At 51.7% G+C, this 6,872-nt stretch overlaps 1 pseudogene; it reads left to right on the top strand.

Moving 5' to 3' along the window:
- The first annotated feature begins 2,266 nt into the window (after positions 1–2,266).
- LOC136468643 (probable N-acetyltransferase HLS1) lies at positions 2,267–3,877 on the top strand (annotated as a pseudogene).
- Positions 3,878–6,872: the final 2,995 nt, after the last annotated feature.

Here is a 6,872-nt window from a genome sequence, read left to right as displayed (position 1 = left end):
GGGGTCAGTCGGTGACTTTATTCCTGAGCCTAGGTGCTCGAAGTCTGTAGTGGGGTTACAAACGAGAAGGAGAAAGGAGGGGGTGTACAAGAGGTTCGGTTGGCTCCGATCGAAAGAGTTGCAGTTGGAACTTGGTGGTCCTGTGGTTGTGAGGTGTTGATATCGATCTAGTGAGTCTGAGCTTGAAGAAGTTGACCTCTTTGTAGGAGGGAGCGCATCCCCTTTTATAGATGAAGGGGATGGCTTTACAGGTGAGAGAGAGAGAGAGTACGAATGTTTCTAAGCCTTGTTACTCACGCTGATGAAGACTGGATAATGGTAGGCGGCCCCAACACTGTTGATGTCGCTGTAGAATGTCAGATGCGCACGGGAGGTCGAGCTATCTTCTTCAGGAAGGATGGACGCCGGTACCTGCAAATACTTCTTAATGCCTAGCGGCATGTGAGGAGCCGCGCTATGTTCACCCGGTATGGCATATCCTGGAGCCCATACTGCGATCGATGTCCAGAGACACGCGGGGGGCTTACCGTATGGGAGTTTTTAGCGGCCCCTACAATACTTTGTGTCAGGGTGGCTTCAGAGCACTGTTTCGTGCAGGGTATGGTCCCTGGTACAGTGGTTTTAACTTGTGAGCTATGCCTTGCCTTTCTCCGAACGTTTTCTGGTTCCTTCCGAACGGGGTGCCCTCGGTCGGATGGCTCCAGTCGGCTCTCAGTGCGCCGGTCGGAGAAGAGCGGTGAGCAGGGTTCGCACGAGCCCCGATCGCGGGGTCGGAGTCGCGGGGTCGGAGTAGGAAGCAGCGTTTTGGGCCAGGCCTTCCGATTGGAGGGACCGCTTGGAGACGGCTGGTGCCCGAAGCGAGTGCTCCTGTCGGAGAGGTGGGCCGAAGAAGCTGACGAACGGGCACTTGTTCTTTTGGATAGACCTTCCGGTCGGTGACCGGACTGCCCTTCCAGCCCGTTGTGTTTTTAGACTCTTGGGCCGGCCTATGAAGTGTATGTTGTTTTTCTGGGCCGAGCCCGGGCGTGGAAGCCGGTCCTCGAGGGACCCCGGGTTTATGAACCCGACACTTTTCCTATCAAATGCCTCATAGTGAGATTCACATGTGCTATGATTAGTGGTACTATTTTATTACTACTTAAAAATACTAGGAGAATTTCACCATTTTGGTAGTGTTATTATTATCACAGCATATATATATATATATATATATATATATATATATATATATATATATATATACAACTATCTATGAGGTTGTACCACGTGTGCATATATATACAGAGAGAGAACCCCTATGTAAACGACCATGCTAGCTAGTATACTTTTCAAAAGAGAAGCTATAGCATATACATAAAGCTAGGCCATCAGAGAAACACGTAGTGCCATAGAGATTGTTAACACACAAAAAGCAACGCAAAAACCCAGTTACAAACGGTTGTGTGAGAAACGAACACATGCATATACTAGGTACTAGGTAGCCATCAGTTGAATTTCGCTGCGGCTGGTTGTTCCGGCCGGTCAGAGGATTTGCCTGGTCGTCCTCCAAAATGACAGCCGAGCCTCTAAATTAAGCTACTAGTAAGCTACAAGCGACGGTCGCCATCTATCTATCCATCAGCCAACTTTTAATTCATTTATTTGCTCGAGTTTGCACGGCTCTCGATCGATCTGACTAGTTTGGAGGTCAAATGGGACTGGACTGTCTGGTGCATACGTTGGTGGCTAACTTCATTGCTTCAACGTGTTCGATCGTGACCACACCTAGGATAGTACGATCCATGACCACTACTATAACACCACACCACCCTCCTGTACGTATCAAACGTTTTTATATTAGCTTGACCTGCCAACATAAAACCATCTCTCTTAGCAATAGTCGTCCTGCACATGTGTGAGTCTGGCCACCACATGATTTTATTTGAGTAAAATGCACCGGGGGTTTATTAATTTTAGTTGACGTATCGTCCATCAACTTTGAAACTGTATTTTTTGGTCCATGAACTTTTAAAATAGTTCACTGTAAGTCCATGTCATTTATTTAACCTTAAATTCAACATACATTTACAAAAAAAAACCCATACATTTCTTTATTTTCTACACGCTCAGACCCTTCCTGCTCAACGCATGCATGCACGCCGGCTTCGTCTTTGCGCGTGTACAGCAGCCACTGCATGGACCTGCAGTGAACCCATGCAGCGCGCGCGTGTCAGCATGCATCAGCGGCGACTCCAGGTCGCCCCACCGCGCGCTAGGGCCTGTCCCGTGCACGCAGTCGCGCCCTGCCTAAGCAAGCTAGACGGACGCCGCCAGTTATTGCACCGACCGGGGATGTCTGCGGAGTGCGTAGTGGGCGGCGGATAGCTGCGCCGCTACTCCTTCGTGCGTGTGTGGGGAGGAGTAATTGTGGAGGAGGCAGGCACGCAAAAGGACGCTCTCGCCTCCCGCCCGCGCTGGCCCTCACGTGATTCATACTTGCGGCCTCCTCACTCCCTTCTTCATCACCCGCACCCCTCTCGCATCGCGGCTTCGTAGCTACTATATCAGCAAGCACACCAAACACACCCAGCTCCGGCCGGCCTCTCGTCTTCCCGGGAGATGGTCGAGGCGGCGGCCGTCGTGGTGGTGCGGGCATACGACGACGACGACGCGCGTGACCGCGCCGGCGTGGAGGAGGTGGAGCGCGCGTGCGAGGTCGGGTGTATGAGCGGTGGCGGCAAGATGTGCCTCTTCACGGACCTCCTCGGCGACCCGCTCTGCCGCATTCGCCACTCGCCGGACTCCCTCATGCTGGTACGTATACACGACCACGTACGTGCTGCTCGCTCTCTCTGTCTGCTCTGTCTATACACCCACGTTGTGGTCGTGCCTGGCTGGGGGCTGCGGGCCGGCTGCGGCTAAGCACAGTAAGCAAGCACCACAGGCCCAGCGGCAGGCTGGCCAGATGTAGTAAGGTGAGGTGGTGAGCTGCAGGGCTCGCTCGACCAGTCGACCTAGCCTACCACCTGTCCTCCGCCCGTCCCCCCATGCCTCCCGCCCTCGTCTCCTCCCGCTGCAGGGTTTCGTTTCGTTTCGTTTCTTCTCACATTCCGGTTCCGGAGCCCGTACGTACGCGGGTTCCGGTTTCGTCGTGTTTGAACTGCGCCGATATGGAAAAGGTCGCGGAGACAGCAACCGGCCCCAACAGCCCGGAGATCGCCGGACTCGTCCGCGTCTGCGTCAAGACCGTCGTCTATGGCACTGGCACCACCCAACAGGCTAAGGACGACGACCCCATCTACACCAAGGTTGGCTACATCCTCGGCCTCCGCGTCTCGCCCAGCCACCGGTACGTACGTAGTCCTACATGCAAATCCAACCTTGACGTACGTACTCACTGTTGCCGTGTGCGTGGGTGCAGGAGGAAGGGGGTGGGGAAGAAGCTGGTGGATCGGATGGAGGAGTGGTTCCGTCAAAGGGGTGTCGAGTACTCGTACATGGCGACGGAGCAGGAAAACGATCCGTCGGTGCGGCTCTTCTCACCGGCCGCTGCGGCTACGCCAAGTTCCACACGCCGTCCATGCTGGTGCACCCGGTGTTCCGCCACGCCCTCAAGCCCTCGCGGCGCGCAGCCATCGTGCGCCTCGAGCGGTGGGAGGCCGAGCTGCTGTACCGCTGGCACTTCGCCAACGTCGAGTTCTTCCCCGCCAACATCGACACCGTCCTGCCGTCGAGGTCGTCGTCGCGGACGGGACCGGGGTGGGAGGGCGTGGAGGCGTTTCTGGCCGCGCCGCCGCCGTCGTGGGTCATGCACAGCGTGTGGAACTGCATGGACGCGCGCTGGCCGCGATGCTGCTCCTGTTCCAGCGCGCGGGAGCTTGGTGCAGCTGCGCTGTAGGGAGAGAGCGAGGCCGGCCGGCATCCTCCTTGCGCGACCGGCCACCTCTGTCTGTCTCGTGTCTCGTGCGAGGTGCGAGCACCCATGCAGTGACCACCCATGCCACGGCGCTGAGAACCCATGCAACGCGCGCGTGCGACACTTGGACGAGTGCGTTCCTGGCTCATGCCGTCGTGCTCGTACACGCCTCTCTCGGATGGAGCCCGCACACGCCGCCGCGGTGCCGGTGAGCCATTGAGACTTGAGGCGTGGGCTCACGTGGGCGGGCGGGCACAGCACAAGGTAGCCACAGCCAGCCACTGCCCCACTGCGACGGACGCTGGCCCTGGCTGGTCTCCCTCTGCGGGGCAGGCCTGCGGCAACGCTGTCTCGTGGTGTGCTACATGTGAGGTGCCAGGTGGGGCGACCTAGAGTCGCCGCTCATGCATGCTGACACGCGCGCGCTGCATGGGTTCACTGCAGGTCCATGCAGTGGCTGCTGTTTGCGCGCAAAGACGAAGCCGACGTTCCAGATGTCAACGGGGAATTCCCCGTCGGGGAGTGCCTCCCCATCCCCGTCCCCATCGGGAAGAAAATTCCCCATCCCCATCCCCGTCAAGTGCCACGGGGGAGACTTTCTCCCCATCCCCATCCCCGCGGGGAATTAGTCCCCGTGGGGATCCCCATGGGCCGCATGTATTTCATCGTCATCTACAAAGTTTGCACTTCAAACTTTATTTAAGTAGCACATATATGTTCTATAACATTTTCGCTTAATAAAAATTGGTTTAAAACCCTAAGTGATATAACGGGACTATGAAATGTAACTTTCGTTTCGCGTTTCCGTTGATCGTTTCGACACGAGCTAGGGTTGCAACATTGCTTATATATCATAGGTATTGGGCATTGCCAGTATATGGGCCTTTGAAATCGGGTCCCCGCGGGGAGCGGGGACGGGGGCCTGCATACCATCCCCGCCCCCGTGATCTCCAACGAGGATAACTTTAGCCCCGTTTAATCCCCCGTGGGGGTAGAATTCATACCATCCTCGTCCCCTAATGGGTGAATTCCCCGCGGGGATCGGGGAACAGGCCCCGTTGACATCTATAGCCGACATGCATGCATGCGTTGAGCAGGAAGGTCTGAGCTCGAAGAAGATAAAGAAAGGTAGAGGGTTTTATGTAAATGTACGTTGGATTTAAGGTTAAATAAATAGTATTGACCTAAAGTTAACTATTTTAAAAGTTCATAGACCCAAAAATACAGTTTCAAAGTTGATGGACCTAGATGACCCGTCAACGAAAGTTAATGGACCTCCGGTACATTTTACTCATTTTATTTTTTTCTTCGATTTTGCCTCTGAATTTGTGATAACATTCAACGTGTTCGATCCTGACCACACCTAGGATAGTACGATCCATGACCACTACCACCACCCTCCTGTACGTATCAAACGTGTTTATATTAGCTTGACCTGCCAACATAAAACCATCTCTCTTAGCAATAGTCGTCCTGCACATGTGTGAGTCTGGCCACCACATGATTTTATTTTTCTTCGATTTTGCCTCTGAATTTATGATAACATCACACAAGTATATATAAAGTTCAGCGAGACAAGATAGCTGAATTAATCGACTGCAATTTCACACTCCGTTTTGCTTTTTATTTCAGTTTTGAGCAAGGTGTAACTTTAATTCGCAGGGTGGTCAGCGTTTTCAAATGGCTCCCAGCCTCCAGCGTGCGCGGCGCGGCTCGGCAGTTTGCGGTGGGACCCAGCAGCAGATGCGGACAGGACCCTGACGTGTGAGCTCACGATATGGCACGAGTCAATGGGTTGACTGGATTGGATATTCTTTTCCTCCACACTTCGCCCTCAACATCGATCTCAGCATCCTTTTCCTATTATATACTTTGTTAACCCAACACCCAAGATAATGTGCTTCTTGCCGAGTCTCCGGCCTATATATTTGATAATTTTTTTTTACAACGGCAAAGCTGAATTTCATGTACTTATTAAACCATATAAACCCCATCAGGTGAAAGTTGAATGTGTCTTCTACTCCCTCTGGTCCACTTTATAAGGCACAATCTAACATAGCATGGTCTTCGTGAATTACGCTATATTGATCATTTATTTATTTATATTATATTGTTTGTAATTATAAACTTATAATTATTGGATAGTACATTTGATTACAAATCTAATAAGATCAAGTTTGTATTATAATAGTTAAAAATTGTTGGCAAAATAATTAGTCAAAGATTATACAGTTTGGCTGTTGACGTATGAGAAATGCTTTGGTGACAAGTTAACCATTATGCATGCATAACTTGAAACTTTGGTGACAAGTTTTTGACCTGAAAGATACACTAGGGCTTCTTCACATGTGGTCTGTAAAAAAAGAGGATGATGGTGGTGCTTTCAGATACTGCATAAAGAAGAACAGGTTTCATCTACCGTCACTCAGGCTAAGAAAATGACCTGCAAGTCCGCTTTGGTAATAGAGTATTACCTGTCACGGTCACTATTTTGCCACATGTGAGCTTATAGGATATAATACAAAAGAAGCACAGGATGAAGAAAGGATAGGGTTTGGTTAGGATTTGGTGTGGACCGGGCCCCACCAGGACGTTGACCTTTCGGCGGTTGATTGGTGTGGTGAAGGGAGCAGGGGAGCTGCTGGCCTATGGGCCGGTTCCATCTATCTAGAATCCTTGTTGTTGATGCCTACCTGCCCAACTTCTGTGCAGCCTGTAACAGCGTCTAAGGTAAATTTTGCCGGGAAATAGGGTGCTTGCAAAGGGTTTTCATTACATGATTATTTTTCTTCGAGAGGTGAAGAGATTAATAATTGATTGGCGACAACCGTGTATGCTCACATCTAGCTCCAACTTATCTTCTTCAGCTCAAATTTGGGTGTCGTTTGTTTGCCTACGTAGTAGATAATGCAAATGTTACCTTGTTTCTTGAATGTGATCTATCTTTGCCGTGTCGTCTTACAGGACATTGTTTGCC

This window comes from Miscanthus floridulus, chromosome 8 (assembly GCF_019320115.1).
Source record: "Miscanthus floridulus cultivar M001 chromosome 8, ASM1932011v1, whole genome shotgun sequence".
In the NCBI taxonomy this organism is placed as follows: Eukaryota; Viridiplantae; Streptophyta; class Magnoliopsida; order Poales; family Poaceae; genus Miscanthus; species Miscanthus floridulus.
Note: the sequence above shows the minus strand (reverse complement) of the source record. Positions and strands in the feature narration are given on the sequence as shown.